Here is a 16,597-nt window from a genome sequence, read left to right as displayed (position 1 = left end):
AGCAGCCAATCCTGCTTCCTGCCATCAATCAGGTCAAATGGCAACATGCCAGTTCCCCCAGGAGGTGAATCCTGATTGGTTTAAACCAGTTGGAATACTTCCATTCCCTTTACTAGGGTTTGGTCAAGGGATGGATATGTGACCCAGTTCTGGCCAATGGGTTATAAGTAGGGAAACCAACTGGTCAGATCTGCCAGAGACCAAGGGGGTTCCCAGGATCTGAGAATTTAGGTACAAAATGGAGAAGTACCCTGCCAACCCGGAGAAGCTGGTTATTCAAGATATAAGGGGAAACACAACATTGTAAATCAACTATACTTCAATTTTAAAAGATAAATAAATAAAATAAAAAGATATAAGGGAAAGTTGCTAGGGCTTTTGGAAAGATGCTCCTTGAAGGAAAAGAGAGACATGGCGAGGAAAAAAAAGTTCTAAAAATGTTCTTCCTTCTTGGGAGCTGTCCGGTGAGGATGGGAAGCTTGGGCAGCCATCCTGTAATCCTGCAGGAAAACATTGTGGTTGCCCCGAGGATGGCAGAGGAGGAAGAGCAAGCCCACTTCCTTGATTGCATCACTGAGGTACCAAAGCTTCCCTGGGACTGCCTGTCTCAGATTACTTGTTAAGTGAGCAGTAATCATCCTTATGATTTAAACACCCTTCGCTGGATTTTCCTGTTACTTGCTACTGAACGCTTCGAGACAGATAGCAGGAGGACACACCTCTCTCTTGCTACCCGGTCCTCTCATGGGTTGGATGGCAGCAAGTCTGGGCAGCACGAGGCACTCTTGGGTTGGCACGGGCTTGGCGCCTTGGGCAGGGAGGTGAGGACAGCCAGAGGATGTTTCTCAGTGTGAGCCAGCCAGTGTGATAAACAGATTATATTCGTTGGCTGCTTTAAGAGGCAACCCAGGGATTTCCAGTGCAGCATGGGTACTCCCTGAGGTCCATGGGCTCAGGGTGACTCATCTGAGGTCACAGTCACACTAACTAGTTTGAATCTAGGTCCATCCCATCCAAAGTGCATGCTCTTTGTCTTCACAGCACTGTCTTGGTTACATCGTGAAGAAGGGATAACTCCTAGAACATTCTTGGTGACAGGGAGATCAGTGCCCATGAGACACCCAGGCCATCTTGGTCAGTACTGACTGTTCTTCCCACTGGGCCCAAATCTGATTTCCAGTAACTTCCACCTGCCCGTCCCTATCCTGCCTTTTTGAAACCTGGAGGCCAGGGCTGTGTCTCCCCAGGTTGATCAGCCTCATGCCTCGTCAGAACTTAATGTAGCCCAGGAAGGAATTGGCCCATATTGCACTTGTTGTCAAACTAAAGTGCCAAGTCTTATACACACCTAGTGCTTTCCAGCTGGCTACATTCTCCTGCCCCCGGTCCCTGATTCTGTCTCTGCACAATTGAGCCCAAGGGGAGGACTTTTCACTGATCCATGTTACATTTCTTCTTGCAGGTTCCTACACATCATTCTGAAGATTAAGTGGGTTTTGAATCCTGATTCTGTCAGCCTCTATAGGTGCTATCTCTCCCAGCTTTGTGGGATCCTCGTAGTAAATGAATCCCAAATATTAAAGACAGTTACATCTATAAGGGAGAGGGTCAGGGCCCTTGGACAACTTTCTCCAGGCTAGCACTGCCAAAGGTATTGGTACTACCCCACCCTCTTTTAGTCAGGGTTCTCCAGAGACATAGAACAAATAGGATGTGCATTTATATAAAAAGAGAATTATTTCAAGGAATTGACTTACACAATTGTGGAGGCTTGATGAGTCCAAAATCTGATGGGGAGGATGACAGACTGAAGATTCAGACAAAAGGGTTCCACCTTGAGTCCAAAAGCAGTCTGGTGCAGAAGAGCCAATGTTGCTGGTGAAGCCCAAAGGCCATCTTCTGGAGAAGTCTCTCTTCCTTAGGGGATGTCAGCCATCTTGTTCTATGCAGGCCTTCAACTGATTGGATGAGGCCCACCCACATTATGGAGAGAAATCTGCTTTACTCAAAGTCCACTGGCTTAGATGTCCATCTTATCCAAAAACACCCTCACAGAAACATCCAGAATAATATTTGACCAAATGTCTGGGCACTGTGGTCCTGATAAACTGACACGTAAAGTTAACCACTACCCCGCTCTGCTTCCACAGCCAGGCTCCCTGACAGCACATCATTCTGGCCTATGATCTCTCATCTTGAGCCCCACAGGGACTCTCATTGATCTCTGTACTCTTAGTACCTGGCACGCAGCCAGTGCTGAATTAATGATAACAATAGCTAGCATTTATTGAGCTCTTGCTGTGTACCCAGGTACTGCCCTAAGTATCTTATGTGCATTTAACTCATTTAACCCACATGAAGATGGTCCTTTTCCTATCCTCCAGATAAAATACTGGAAGTCCCAAGAAATTAGATAATTTGTCCAGTGTCACACTGCTAGTAAATGTTAGTAGAGCTAGAATTCCAGCCCTATAGTTAGTTATACCTCAGAATTCACACTCAACCCCAGTGGATGTGGTCAGGGCCAAAATGGCGTGTGGCTGTGAGGGAAAAGCACAGGTTTGGGAATCAGACAAACTGGGCTATGCATGCTAGCTCTTCCATTTACTTGCTTAATATCTCTCTGTGCCTCAGTTTGCTCTTCTGTATGGTGTGTATAACAATTACTCTAGCCTCATAGGGTGATTGGGACCTGGCACTGTGCCCAGGACTATAGCATTCAAAACCAGGGAGAGTATTGGATGAGCCTGGGCCGTGGTATACTCACAAGGAATTTTTGTTGAGCACCTATGTTCCAGGTGATTTACAGACATTTTCTTAAGTAATCTTCATATCAGCTCTGGGAGGGATCTGTGTCCTTCTGCCCCTTTTACAGATGAGGAAGTGGAGTTCAGAGCACTCATGAATCACATAACCAGGCTGGGATTTGTCCCATTGTCCTTAGATATTGCTTAGCTATCCCTCTATCCCAGGGATCATAAACTCAAGGGACTAAGGCTCAGAATGGTTAAGTAATTTGCACATTCATAAGTGAGTGAAGCTGACTGGTGTGATACAACTGGGAGGTGTGGGGACTCTGGTGACTGGAGCTCGTATGCCCTAACTAAAGGTGGCAGCTACTACTCATCTCTCACTAACTTGTGCCATACAGAAATGTGTCAGCTCTGCTGACTTTGAAGAGAGTAAGGAATTGGGATTTTTAATGCAATCCCCTTATTTTTAAATGTTGACAACTAATTTAAAAAACAAACCACGGTGCAGACAACTAAACAAACCTGTGAGCCGGATCTGGCCCCTGGGCTGCCATTTGGCAACTTCTGATCCTCCCTAGGCTATTGGCTAATTTCTGTACCCTGTACAGCAGTTGGATCCCTCACAGAGCTCACAGTTTATCTGGGGACCAAAGTGCACAAGCAGATTAGAAAACCAGACAGCCTGTCCACCACTGTCCTGTCCCGTAACCCATCCTGTGTCCTGCCCCCTCAGCTTCCTCAGATGCCATCCTAGCCACCTTCCTGTCACAGGAAGGGCTGGCTTGTGGGGGAGGGAAAGGGACAGTGCCCTGTTTACACTGCCCCTGGCAAGGAGCAGATGCAAGGAGTCTTCTGCATCTGGGAGTCTTAGGACAGTGCATTTACCTGCTTCCCCAGGGCCCCCTGCAGTCTGCTCCCAAGGGCAAGAGCAGGGATTCCAGACCTGGAGAATATCAGATGGGAGGGGACCTTCAAGGTCATCCAGGACAATCCCAATCAGATCATTAACATCAGAGAAGCCGCTCACATTTTGACTGCTTCGTCCCCCAACAACTCGGTGAGGTGGGAACTACTTATCCCCATTTTGCAGCTGGGGAGATTGAGGCTCAGAATGGTTAAGTAATTTGCACAGCAATTAAATTGCAAAGCCAAGATAAACATCTAATCATTGTGACCAAGAGCCAGTACTACTAGCTACCAGCCTGCACCACTTCCCCGAGCCACAGTCCCACTAGCTGCTTGACTCCTTCCCATTCCTGCCACGTTATCCTCGAACCTCTGCTTACACTTCCAGTGACAGTGTACCCACTCCCTCTCTATGTTTTTAACCACAGCAACACTCCTTCAGCACTAACCAGGCACTAGGCCTTGCACTAGGCACTTTAAAAATGTTTTATATCATTCTATCCTCGCAACAGTCCTGTGTGCTCCACATTATACCCATTTTACAGATGAGAGAACCAAGGCTTAATGTGATAAAGAAACTTGCCCAAGGTTACAAAACTAGTTAGGGACAGACTGGGATTCAAATTCAGGTCTGTTCTTTATGTAGCTCAGACTGAAAACTTCTTTTGGTTTTGGGGAAAGAAATATCTGTTCCCTTAAAGTAACAACCCTAATTCCTAGTTCTCCCATTTCTTTTCCCCAGATGCCCTCTTCAGATATTTAAAGGAAGATGTACCCCCTGAGTCTTTTTCATACCAGATTCAATATTCTGGCTTCTTCAACTGTTCCCCCATACTGTGTAGTTTTGTGGTCCCCCTTTCAGCTATTATTTTCTTCATCCCCCTATGAATGACTTACACTTTCTCCATGTCCCTTTCAAAGTTCTGATCCCAAATGGAACTCGGAACTCCAGACACGGACAGGAGTGTTACCTCCTTCATTGTACACACAGTGCTTCTATTAATACAGCCTCAAACCCAGTAAATCTCTATGTTTGAAGCACTGTCCCATGCACTTGTGATAGAGAGTGAATAAGCCAGCAACTTCCCTGCCCCCCTGGAATTTACATTCTTCCCATTGAGCTAAAGAAGGAAGCAGAGCCACAGGTCACTTAAGTGAACTTTATTTATTATTATTATTATTTTTAAATTTATTTTCTTTTTCAGTTTTTTGGCTGCGTCAGGTCTCCATTGCTGTGCACAGGCTTCTCTCTAGTTGCGGCGCATGAGCTTCTCTCTAGTTGTGGTGTGCGGTTTTTTTCTTTTTTTCCCTCTCTAGTTGTGGCATGCGGGCTCCAGAGCACGTGGGCTCTGTAGTTTGCTGCACGCCGGCTCTCTTGTTGAGGCATGCGAGCTCAGTAGTTGTGCGTGGGCTTAGTTGCCCCGCGGCATGTGGGATCTTAGTTCCCTGACCAGGGATCGAACCCGCGTCCCCTGCATTGGAAGGTGGATTCTTAATCACTGTGCCAACAGGGAAGTTCCCACTTAATGAACTTTAGACACAGATCCTAGAATGTCAGAGCTGGTAGGGCCCAATTTCTTCAGGTCCTTTTTTTATAGATGTGGAACCTGAGCCCAGAGAGGGGCCGTGACAGACCCAAGATTCCACAGTGAGACAGAATCAGCTTCTGCATTTTTCAGGACCTCAGGTGCAGGTGAGCCCTGGGGTCTCAGAGGGGAATGTAGACTGAGATGAAAATGCCATCCTGGAGAATTTGGCTAAGGGCACCTACCCTAGGCCTTCTTCCTCAGAGCTGTCGGCAGAAATCCTGGTCTATTCCATATATGCCCACCAGGTGGCACGGGGGCACCGGAGAAAAGCACAGGAATCAACGATGAGTGGGCGCCTTCCTCATTCAGAGCAATTATTCTTAGCAAGTGGAAATAATGAGGTGGGAAGACTGCCTGCTCTGGGACAGCACTCAGGCAACTGTATACATTATATACATATACAGAGGTGAATTCTGCCTCAAATAAGGAGACTGCCTTGGGGAATTGTTAAAAACTTGGATACAGGGCTTCCCTGGTGGCGCAGTTGTTGAGAGTCCGCTTGCCGATGAAGGGGACGCGGGTTCGTGCCCCGGTGCGGTGGGGGGCCCGCGTACAAAAAAAAAAAAAAAAAAAAAAAAAAAAAAAAAAACTTGGATACAGGTGTCACGTAGACTTGGTAGGAAATCTAGCTCCCCACTGCTGCTTTATCATGACACCTAGCTTCTAACACGTAGAGTGGATGCAAGACAAGGTCCTCATTTCCCAGGGCTCTACACAGAGCCCGAGTTGCTTATGCCCTCTTCCTGGCTGGTCCCTTTTCCAGGTGGATGGTGGGCAACTCCTGCTGGCAGAGACGTCTCGGTTAGAGGGCAGGGAGATGAGGTTAATGGAATCTGACAATCTCACAACACAGCTTAGGCCTGGCAGCTCGTTCACCTCACATCACACAGGAACCTCATGTGCAAAGGCTCTGGGGCTGGGAACTATGAATGTTTGGGGTGATGGGGGCCAAAGATGCCTGAGAGCAAAGAGAGGGTTGGAGAAGTAGGCTAGGCCTTGAGGGCTATACCAAACGATTGACTTTGAACTTTATCCTGGGAGCAATAGGGAGCTACTGAAGGTTATTCAGAAGGGGGATAACTTGGTTAGGTAAGTGTTGAGAGCCATCACCCTGATTGCAGGTGAAGGGAAGAATGGAGGTGGGGGAGCCTGGAGGCAGAGAGAGAGACCAGCCAGGAGGCTGAGCGAATGAGAGCTGAGACTGGACTCTGTGATGGCGATGGTGGCGGATTTTCCATCCACTCAGAGCTTCTGACCAGCTTAAGGCACACCATTAACACTTGTCTGTCTTGTCCAGGAGATAGTTCTCACAGGGTAAGGGGCTGCCCAGACAGGAGGAGAAGGTGGTCCCTACAGTGGGTGTTTCCTAGAAGATCCTTGAGGAAAACAGATAGCCTAGGCTAATGAGAGAGACAAGATCCTGGGCCAGGGTGCAGGGGAGATGCAGTGTGGTCTAATGGTTAGAAACACACATCTCTCTCGTGTCCCAGCCTAGCCAGTTCTTAGCTGTGTGACCCTAGACAGGTCACTTTGCTTCTCTGATATTCAGTTTACTCATCCATAAAATGTGGTTGCCAGTAGGGCTCACCCCTTGAAGCTGTTGTCATGGCAACGTAATATGCTCAGTGCAGTGCTGGGTACCAAGGAAGCACCCAACACATGGAAGCCCAAGGGGGAGCTTCCGGTTCTCAACTCCCCTCAAAAACAGTCTTTTGCTGTGGCACGGTGGTCATTTTGGCTCTGCAGCACCTCATCAGGCCAGGGTGGCTCCAAAAACAGGCCAGCCTGGGCTGCACACCACACTGAATCAGGCCAAGGGAATTCCAGCCAGAAGCAAAGAAATGATGCCTTGGTCAGCCCAGGGCCACATTCTGTGGGAAATTACCATTTCTGTTCCACTTTTAAACAAAATTTTATGTTTATTTATTTATTTATTTTAGCCATGCAGCATGCAGGATCTTAGTTCCCTGACCAGGGATCAACCCATGCCCCCTGCAGTGGAAGCCTGGAGTCTTAACTGTTTCAATTTTTAAAGCATTAAAAATGATTCTCCGTACTCCAGGGATCTCAGGTGAGATTCCTTATTTTAATTTTGTCAGTTTCTCCCTTATTTTTGTGAGTGCTGGTGTAGTACAATCTTCCCATAGTTCCGGTCATTGTGGTAAGGGTTTTGTATCTATTCTTTCATGGAATCTTTATAGAAGCTCTCTTAGGTAGGTACTATTTGTTGTTGTCTTCACTGTATGGATGAAGAAACTGAGGCTTGAAGAGGTTAACAAATGTACCTGGGTCTGACACCAGCCCCTTTGCTTGTCACCATGACACTCACCTGCCTTGTGGACAGGTCATCAGAAAGGCACTTAGGGCACCCGAACAATCTGCCCCCAGAGTTACCTAGTGAGTAGAATGCCAAGGCTTGTCTGGACCAAAAGCCAATAAGAGAAATGACCATGGGATACAGGGCCCAGCAGTTGTCATAAGTCTGATTGAGGCACAGACCATTGTATTAGTTGGGGTCCCTTATATAATACACACCTCTGAGAGTTTAGTACAGGGAAAAAATTGTCTCTTCCACATCACTGACCTGATTCTTCCAATCAGACTGTAGCAATAGCTAATTCTTATATAGAATTCACCACGTGACAGGCCTGTTATAAGAACTGAATACGCCTTGGCTCATTTAATCCTCCCAATGACCCTAAGAGAGGGGTATTATTATTATATCATCCCCATTTTTTAGATGAAAAACAGAAGCACAGAGAAGTTAAATAACTGCCTAAGTAAGTGGTAGAGTTGGGCTTCAAAACAACACAGTCTGGCTCTGGGGTTTGTGTGCTTAATCACATGTTTACTACTTCCCATATAATTTGTAACTCATCCTGTTTCCCTCTTTGCTTTGACTGCCAGGAAACTCAGAGCCATGGTTTTTGCTCTGTCACAGTTGCTGTCCTTAGAAAACTTGACCTAGCATTTCTGCTATTATTAGTCAATTTTTCACCTTTCTTCCCTCCTTCTCCACTGCCCTTTGGTCCAGGCTTTCATTACTTCTTGATTCTTGCTCTTTAATTATCCATCAAATAGGCTTGCAGCTGCAATGCAAAACCCTTTTTGGAATAGACAAGACATAATGCATCAGTGAGATGAACAGACTATTTCTGCCCAGCTGAACCAGGTGGACACAGTCAGTGCTAGATGGATGTCTTTTGAGCAACTTTTCTGTGACCGACATCATGCTTTGTGAAGTGGAGGACATAACAATGAACCTAAGTTGGTCCCAGTGTTAGTTAAGTTATGCTAACTGCTGTAATAGAGAAATCCTGAGATCTCAATGCCTAAACACTAAATAGAAGTTGGTTCAATGTGGGTACCATTCAGTCGAGTGACTTGGGTGAAACCCAGGCTGACCAAGGCTCTGCTGTGTTCAGCATGTGGTTTCCCAGGTTCATGTGGTGTTGGCATCCAGTTAGCAGATGGGAGAGAAATGAGAGAGCTTTGAGAAAGCATACATAGTTCTTAACTTGTATTTGGCCTGGACACGGCACACATTGTCTCTGCCCATATCCCATTGTCACATACTTAGTTGCAAGAGGTGCTGGAAAATGTAGTCTGGGCTGGCTGCTTTGCTCTGAAACAACTCTACACATGAAAGGGGAACATCTCTGGTAAATAGCTGGCATTGTTCCAGTTCACAAGGACTTAAAATTATTGAACCCTTATAAAATGGCTAAGGATACCATGCGGTGTGTATAATGCCCAAGAGGAGGGAAATGTTCTTCCTCTGTTTACAAGGAACCATGAGCAAAATGAAGTATTTATATTTTAGACCAAACATATTTGTCCAACAGGGGAATGGATTATGATGCGAGAGGGAGAGTTCCTCATGACAGGAAGTATTGAAGCAGAGGCTGAATTTTCACTTGGCTGAAGGTTCTAGAAGTAAGTCAGGCTAGATGCTTCCTACTAGTCCTTCTAACTTTGAGCTTCTGTGCTAGGCTCCAGAGTCATCTCCGAGTGCCTATTTTGTGTCAGGTTCCAAGTGGGGTTTGGGGGACCCAAAGACAAAGGAGACAGGGTTCTGATTCTCAGGTTACTCGCTGTAATGCGTTGAAATAGGACATCTGGGACGCAGGATAGTGGAATGGCCTGAGCTCTGGAAACAGGAGATTGGCATTTAATTCCTAGCTGTGAGACATCGGAGAAGCCACTTGGCTTCTCTGGTTCTCAGTCTCCTCATTTATAAAACAGGGACAATAGTTATCTTCATAGGTTCTGAGGACTCAATGATACAATTACATTTAGAGCATTTGTAGCGCAGCGCCTGGTAGGTAGTGAACACTTTATTTGCAGTAATGTTTTTATGAAGGCCTTGGGTAAGTCACTTCATTTTTTCAAGCCTCAGTTTTCTCATCCGTAGGATGGAATTAACTTCAATCACGGGGCTGGAATCTTGCTGTGTTGTAGGGTCTGGGGTCTGCCTTTTCAGCTCTCAGCTTCCCGAAGCGGTAAGCGGGTCGCATCACACCCAGTGGGTAAGTACGAGAAGATTACGGACCGCAATCGGCACCTTCCCGGACAGAGGAGGAACCTGAGCGAACCAGGACGCGATTTCCTGGCTGCGCTCCCAGGAAGGACGTTTGTGCTGGGTCCCATCCCCCGGCCGGTCCTGCTCAGGAAACGTGGAGAGAAAGCCAGGAACCAGGCCTGCCGGGCCCCGCGGCCCCTCCGCGCCTACCCCCTCCGCTGCCCCCGACTGCAGGAAGCCGGCCGGCGGGAACGCCCTGCCCGGCGGGTGGGAACGGCCCCGCCGGCTTCTTTTTCAGCGCCGCCCGCACTCCCGCTGCAGTCGGCCCATTAGCATTGCAGGAAAGTGCTGCAGTCCTGGTCCCTCCCGGGCGCCGGAGCGGAGAGACTGGGTCCCGCAGGCGCCTACACCCCACCCGCTCCGGAGCCCACGCCGCGGGGGCTTGGACTGGGGAGGGAGAGGTGTCCGACCCTTTCTTTTGGGAGGTGAGACGCTGAGGCCTGAGGGTTTGTAGGTGAGTGGCCCAAGGTCATGGCTAGTAAACAGCAGGGCCAGAATTCGACCCGTGGTCTGTTTGACCCTAGAGTTTGTGCCTTGAGTCTGTGGTCCTGGTCCAGGTTCTTGAGGGGCTTCAGGTTCTTGTGGAGGCCCAAGAACAGGAGGCCTGATTCTGGGGGTTACTGATGGCCTCCTAGAGGTCTGTGAAAGCCTTGATTTTGTGTACAGCATCTTGTGTGTTGCATTTTTCCTCAAAGGTGTCAGTGACCCAAAAAAGGTCTTACCATAGCTTTCCAAGGCCCACGGGTTCCCCTGTGGGGACACCAGCTTTGTCCAGGCCTGAGCCTCCTCTGCAATCTATGTGGCATCTTAACGTCTCTGCAGGGGAAGGACTTGGGGTCTCTATAGGATCCCAGGCTCTTTCGCCTGGATCTTCAGAATCTTTTTATAGAATCTTGGGGTCTGTCTCTGAATTTGAGGTCCCCATGGGGCCCTGGTATCTCTTTCTGTGGTTCTGAGAATCTCACTGTAAAGTGCTATGGTCCCCATGGTGTGAGTTCTAAACCTGGGCGTCAGGATGCCTATGAACCCTGAAACTGCAGGCAAGACTTTGTGGGTCTGTCTGTATACGTGTATACATGGGAGATGATTCATGGATTTCACCAGATTCTCAAAGGGGGCCCTGATCCCCCAATCTTGGAAAAACATTGCTTTTGAGCATCCCGTGTTAGACAGACCTTGCTCCCTTTCACCAATAAGAGCCAGGGAAGAATAGGAGGGAGGAGATAAAAGGCAGTGTTGTTTAGTAGAAGAATATGGGTGTGGAGTCAAGTGTTCTGGGTTAAAATCCCAGCTTTTCCACTCAACAGCTGTGTGACACTGAACAAATTTCTTAACATCTCTAGGCCTCAAGGCCACCTCCTCTAGGAAGCCTTCCCTATGTCCTGGATTCACTTAGGTCCCCACAACACGTCCCCCAAGCTCTCATTGCACCTGGGCTGATACTTTGTGAGATTTTTTTTTTTAATTTATTTTTGGCTGCGTTGGGTCTTCATTGCTGCGCACGGGCTTTCTCTACTTGCGATGAGTGGGGGCTACTCTTTGTTGCAGTGTGCAGGCTTCTCATTGCGGTGCCTTCTCTTGTTGCGGAGCACGAGTTCTAGGCGCCGGGCTTCAGTAATTGTGGCATGCGGGCTCATTAGTTGTGGCTCGAGGGCTCCAGAGCGCAGGCTCAGTAGCTGTGGCGCACGGGCTTAGTTGCTTCATGGCATGTGGGATCTTCCTGGACCAGGGATTGAACCAGTGTCCCCTGCATTGGCAAGCAGATTCTTAACCATTGTGCCACCAGAGAAGTCCCACTTTGTGAGATTTAATGCAGTTAATTAATGAAGTAATTAACTGTGCTTAATATTTTCTTGTCTCTCCACCCCACCAGTCTTAAGGTCTAAGAAGGCAGGGACCTTTGCTGTCTTACACATGTTAGGCTCTCAGCCATTTGTTATGAAATAAATGAAAGAGTGAAGGAATGGAGGGACTGCCAGACACTGCACTAGGGGCAGAAAGGAATTAGAAATGAATAAGCATTGTTCCACTCCTCGAGGAGGTCCCAGGCTAGTGGGGGGTATAATATGAGCTTGTGCAAGGAAGACTGTCCTAAATGTGTTAATGGGGGGTAAACATTAATGGGGATAAACACTAATGGGGAAAGCACCAAGAGATCCAAAGATGAGTGAGAATCAGTCTCAGAAGAGTGATATAATGACTTCCCTTTGAATTATGTGTTATAACTTACAAAGCGCTTAACTTACGTAAAATATGCAGGTATGTCCTTACTCCACAGAGATGGGGAAACTGCTGCTGGGAAGAGTTCAGTGACTTGCTGGAGGCCACCCAGCAATCATGGCTGCCTAAGTACACAGGTACTCACTTTGGAATTTAGCCCTCACCCTTTAGGAATTGAGTTTTGATGTTGTGAAGGTCTTGGTTTAGATCCCAATAGATGTGAGACTTTGGGCAGTTTACTTTACCTCCTTGAGTCTTGTTTTTCTAATCTGCAAGATAGGAATAATGACCTTCATAACCTATATGATGCTTGGTTTATAGTAAAGGATCCATAAGTGTTTGTTGAATGAATGTATGAAATACATGTGTTGGTGGGTGGTCTGAAATGTGAGAGGACTTAAAATTATGCCATTTGGGAGGTGGTAGGAGAAACTGAGGGTGATTCTATCCCTTCCCACTCTTACTTTCTATGATTCCTGTGAGACTTAAGCATTGGCCTCAACCACATTGTTCTAATTTATTGTTTGGAAACCAACAAAAGTGAACCAGCACGGGCTTGGTTAGCTTTCTTATTATATACATCTTTACTGCCTTTTTTCTGATGACCAAGTAATACATCCTCTTTGTAAAAAAATTTAAATTGCAGAAAGATATAATGAGGAGAAATGAAGGTGCAGGCAGGTTTAGGGACTGTAGCCACAAGATGCGGTCAGATTGGGAGGTGGGGATGGGGCACAGGACAGGGAGCAAAAAAAGATTCTTCCTGTTTAAAGGTCTCCTACTGGCCTTGCTATGGTTCCTGGGAGTTCTGTTCAGAGTCTTGCCTCTGGCTATACCATTGAAAGTTCAAGTGCAGCTAAGGGCTGGGGAGACGTGAGAAGATGAGAATTGTCTGGGCTGGGGCTTTCCCTGGAATGCGATGAAGAATGAGGTGGAACCTGTAGAATTTTCTATGGCGTATGAACAGTTGGTTCAGATGCCCATTGCTGATACACCTTGTAGCTGTGTCTTCATCCTCTTTCTCCCTCTTAGCATTCAGTAGAGTCTTTTTTGAAAATTCCCGCTATACACACACACACACACACACACACACACACACACACAAAGAAACGCAAAATAAAAAGAAAGGAAAAAAGGTGAAGGCATTGTATTTAGTTTTCTATATATAAATTATAATTATGGGATCCTACTACTTCTGTAATTCTGCAACTTATTCTTACTCTTTTTTTTTTAATTTAACAATACCCAGTAGACACTTTTTCTTGCCTATTCATGAAAATCTATTCCAGTCCTTTTACCAAATGAGCTTCTTATGGTTGGAACTATTACCTCCAGTCCAGAGGCCAGCACATGAGAGGACTTACTGGGAGGCCATGTTGGAATAGTCACAGCAGCCACCATATCCTGGCATGAACTAGATGCCAGGCTCTGAACTAAGCTCTTTCACATGTGATTTCATTTGATCCTCACAGCCCCTGAATGAAATAAATACTATTATTATTCACATTTTTCAGATGAGAAACTGAGGTGCAGAGACTTGAAAGCCCAAGGTCACACAACTGGTAAGTAATGGAGCTGAGATTTGAATCCTGATCTGTCCTGTGCCAAAGCTTTTGCTCTGAATGAATGAACAAGTGGCTGATCAGTTCATGGGTCCCAGAGAGAAGGTTCTGTCTTCAGAACCTCCCCTGTATGTCCTGGGTTCTCTCTTCCAAGCGTCTGCAATGCTTGGAATCAGCACATAGCAGGAACTCAGTAAAGGCCCTTTCTTTGCCTGCAGCAATCCTGTGGCCATGCCTTCCTTTCATGGGAAGTTGAATTTTGGAATCTCTTATTCTAGAAATAAGCTGCGATTTGTTAGGGGCTCTTGAGGACCAGCCCAGGCAATTCAGAACAGCCATTTGCCTGTCCCCCCTCGCAGGAAATTAATCAGAACCCCAAAGCCCTTTCCCTCTTCCCACAGGCCAGCACTCTGGAAACACCCAGGGCCTTGCTGCAGTTCTGCTAGAAGACTGCGGAGTCGCCAAGGGCAGTTTAACACAGATCCACCTCTCTGTAAGGAAAACGAGAGAAGAGAGGCACAAGGGAGAACCAGGTCAGCTCTGATGCAAAGGATGAGAACTTGAAGGCGTCCCCAGCCTGGAGGGGTGCTGAGTGACAGAGACACTCTGGGGTATCAGCTGTAACTCTGCAGAATCCACCTGGGGTCTAAAAACTGCAGTTTCTATTCCAATGGCCATGCTCTGCAGGGCCCCTTTCAGTGAGCCTCTTCCTCTCTCAGCACCTCAAAGTCTTCCACTATGAAATGATTAGGTGGATTATCACTAGGGATGCTATCTGGTGTTAGGAACTAGAAATAATATTGATGATAATAATAATAATAATGAAGGGCTTTCCTGGTGGCTCAGTGGTTAAGAATCCACCTGCCAATGTAGGGGACATGGGTTCGAGCCCTGGTCCGGGAAGTTCCTACATGCCATGGAGCAACTAAGCCTGTGTGCCACAACTACTGAGCCTGCGCTCTAGAGCCCGTGAGCCACAACTACTGAGCCCACATGCCATAACTACTGAAGCCCATGCACCTAGAGCCCTTGCTCTGCGGCAAGAGAAGCCACTGCAATGAGAAGCCTGTGTGCCACAAGGAAGAGTAGCCCCTGCTCGCTGCAACTAGAGAAAGCCCGTGCCCAGCAATGAAGACCCAACACAGCCAAAAATAAATAAATAAATAAAATTAAAAAAAAAAAGAATGAAAACAAGAATGACAGGTACATTGTGGAAAACTGTGCCTGGTGCTTTCCACACAGTGTCTTATATAATTTTAAACCGAACACCACAAGGACTGTATTAATATGCCCATTTTACAGATGAGGAGAATAAGGCTCAAAGAGAGCTAGTACGGGCCAGAACACGGGTATATAATCCCAGGGTTTTCTGGCATCAGAACCTGAGCTCCACAAACATGTGTGGGCTCTGACCTCAAGGAAGTAAGGAAGTGCTAAGAAACAAAGGGGAGGTCAGTTTGACACAAGTTAAAATGTGTTCATGCCCACATGAGAGTTAACACAATGCCATGGGTATTAAGAGTAGGGAGAGTAGGGAGAGAGTCAGCTTCTGGCTGGGAGAAACTAGGAAGAGTTGTAAACTGAGAAGAGACAGCAAGGGAAGAGCATGAGCAATGCGCAGATGTGGGAAAGCAGTGGGTGTGCTAGGGGAAGTTTGGATAAACTTTGTGTGTGTGTGTGTGTGTGTGTAAAGGTAGGAAGAGATCACACCAGGCCAGGCATTTGGCCTTTATTCCATAGGCAATAAGGAGCTTACACAAGAGATATCTCAAGAGACCAGCTATGCTGCTGCAGTCAAAGAGGAAGCAGCCCTCAGTGCATCTGTGTCTGACCTTGTGAATGCAACCCTGTGTCAGTATGTGGGAGGGCATCTGAGGGGAGAGTGTCTAGAGCTGTGTTCTGTACCATGCTGGATCTGGGTCTTAGGCTGTCTTCAAAGGACCCCTCTCCCTTCTCTGGGCTCTAGGTACCTTGCACATAGTAGGTCCACAGGAAAATGTCATAGAATTATTGGTGGGCCCTTTGAAATCATCTGGTCATTGCCCCTTGCCATTTTAAAGAAGGCAAAAGGAGGGAACATAGATGGCAAAGGACTTATCTAGGATCACACATGGAATTAATAGCAGAGCTGGGGACTGGAACCCATGCCTCCTGAGTTCAATCTGAGTTCCTTTTCCACACTTTGCTGAGTAATAGAAATAGTATTTTTTGAGATTACTCCATACTAGACCTTGGGCTAAATACCTTTACATGGATTATCTCATTTAATCCCACAATCCCCTGAGGGTGCCCCTTTTGAAAGCAGGACGTCTTGTCTTCCATTTCGATTTTCCACTGCGCGTAGCACAGGACCTGGGCACCTAGCTAGACAGGCGATAAAAACTTGGAAAAGTCCAGGTCCCGGGAAGGGGGAGAAGACAAAGGAGGCGGGACCGTCTGTCAGCTCCGCCCCCACGAAGACCCCGCCTTCCAGGACGCTGACGTCACCTTCTGGCTCCGCCCCTCATTGTCAGTCTTGGGAGCCGGAGGAGGCGCTGGCCACCGGGAGCCGAGCGCCGGAGCCCTTGGCGGGCGGGAGCGCGGGCCGTAGCCGCCGAGGTGAGGAGTCTGTGGGGAGGTGGCGGGAGCGCGGCGTGGGAGGCCGGGCGGGCGAGCGGAGAGAGGAGGGCGCCCGGACGAGGAGGCCTGCCCCGCCAAGGGGTCGGGGCACCCAGTGGTGACCGGGCAGAACCGGCGGGCGCACCCCGGCGAGGGCTGGGGGGTTGTGGAGTTGAGGTGGGGGTAGAGTTTGAGCGGAATTTCGGAGAAGGAGCTCGGAAAGGGAGATCTTTGGAGAGAGACCTTGAGAATTCTTTTGGAGTTGGAGATTTTTCCTTTGAAGGGGGAGGGAAGGTTTTGAGAGACTTCTTGGTGGGAGCGAGAACCTGAGGAGAAATGAAATGTTAGGGGCCAAGAGCTGAGCAGAGGAGAGTTTTAGGGTAGTGT

The 16,597-nt window shown here is 47.6% G+C and overlaps 1 protein-coding gene across 2 annotated transcripts in view; it reads left to right on the top strand.

The window, feature by feature from the left end:
* Positions 1–16,111: 16,111 nt before the first annotated feature.
* LUZP1 (leucine zipper protein 1) overlaps positions 16,112–16,597 on the top strand; it is an 83,137-nt gene continuing 82,651 nt past the window's right edge. The window contains exon 1 of one of the 2 annotated variants that reach the window (XM_024766865.1): positions 16,112–16,210. The gene's annotated coding sequence lies outside the window, so the exon portion shown is untranslated. The remainder of the gene's footprint in view (positions 16,211–16,597) is intronic. The other variant, XM_024766864.1, reaches the window with a different exon arrangement.

The sequence above is a fragment of the Neophocaena asiaeorientalis genome, unplaced genomic scaffold (genome assembly GCF_003031525.2).
Source record: "Neophocaena asiaeorientalis asiaeorientalis breed wild unplaced genomic scaffold, Neophocaena_asiaeorientalis_V1.1 scaffold79, whole genome shotgun sequence".
Taxonomy (NCBI): domain Eukaryota; kingdom Metazoa; phylum Chordata; class Mammalia; order Artiodactyla; family Phocoenidae; genus Neophocaena; species Neophocaena asiaeorientalis.
This window is presented reverse-complemented; position numbering and strand designations above follow the sequence as displayed.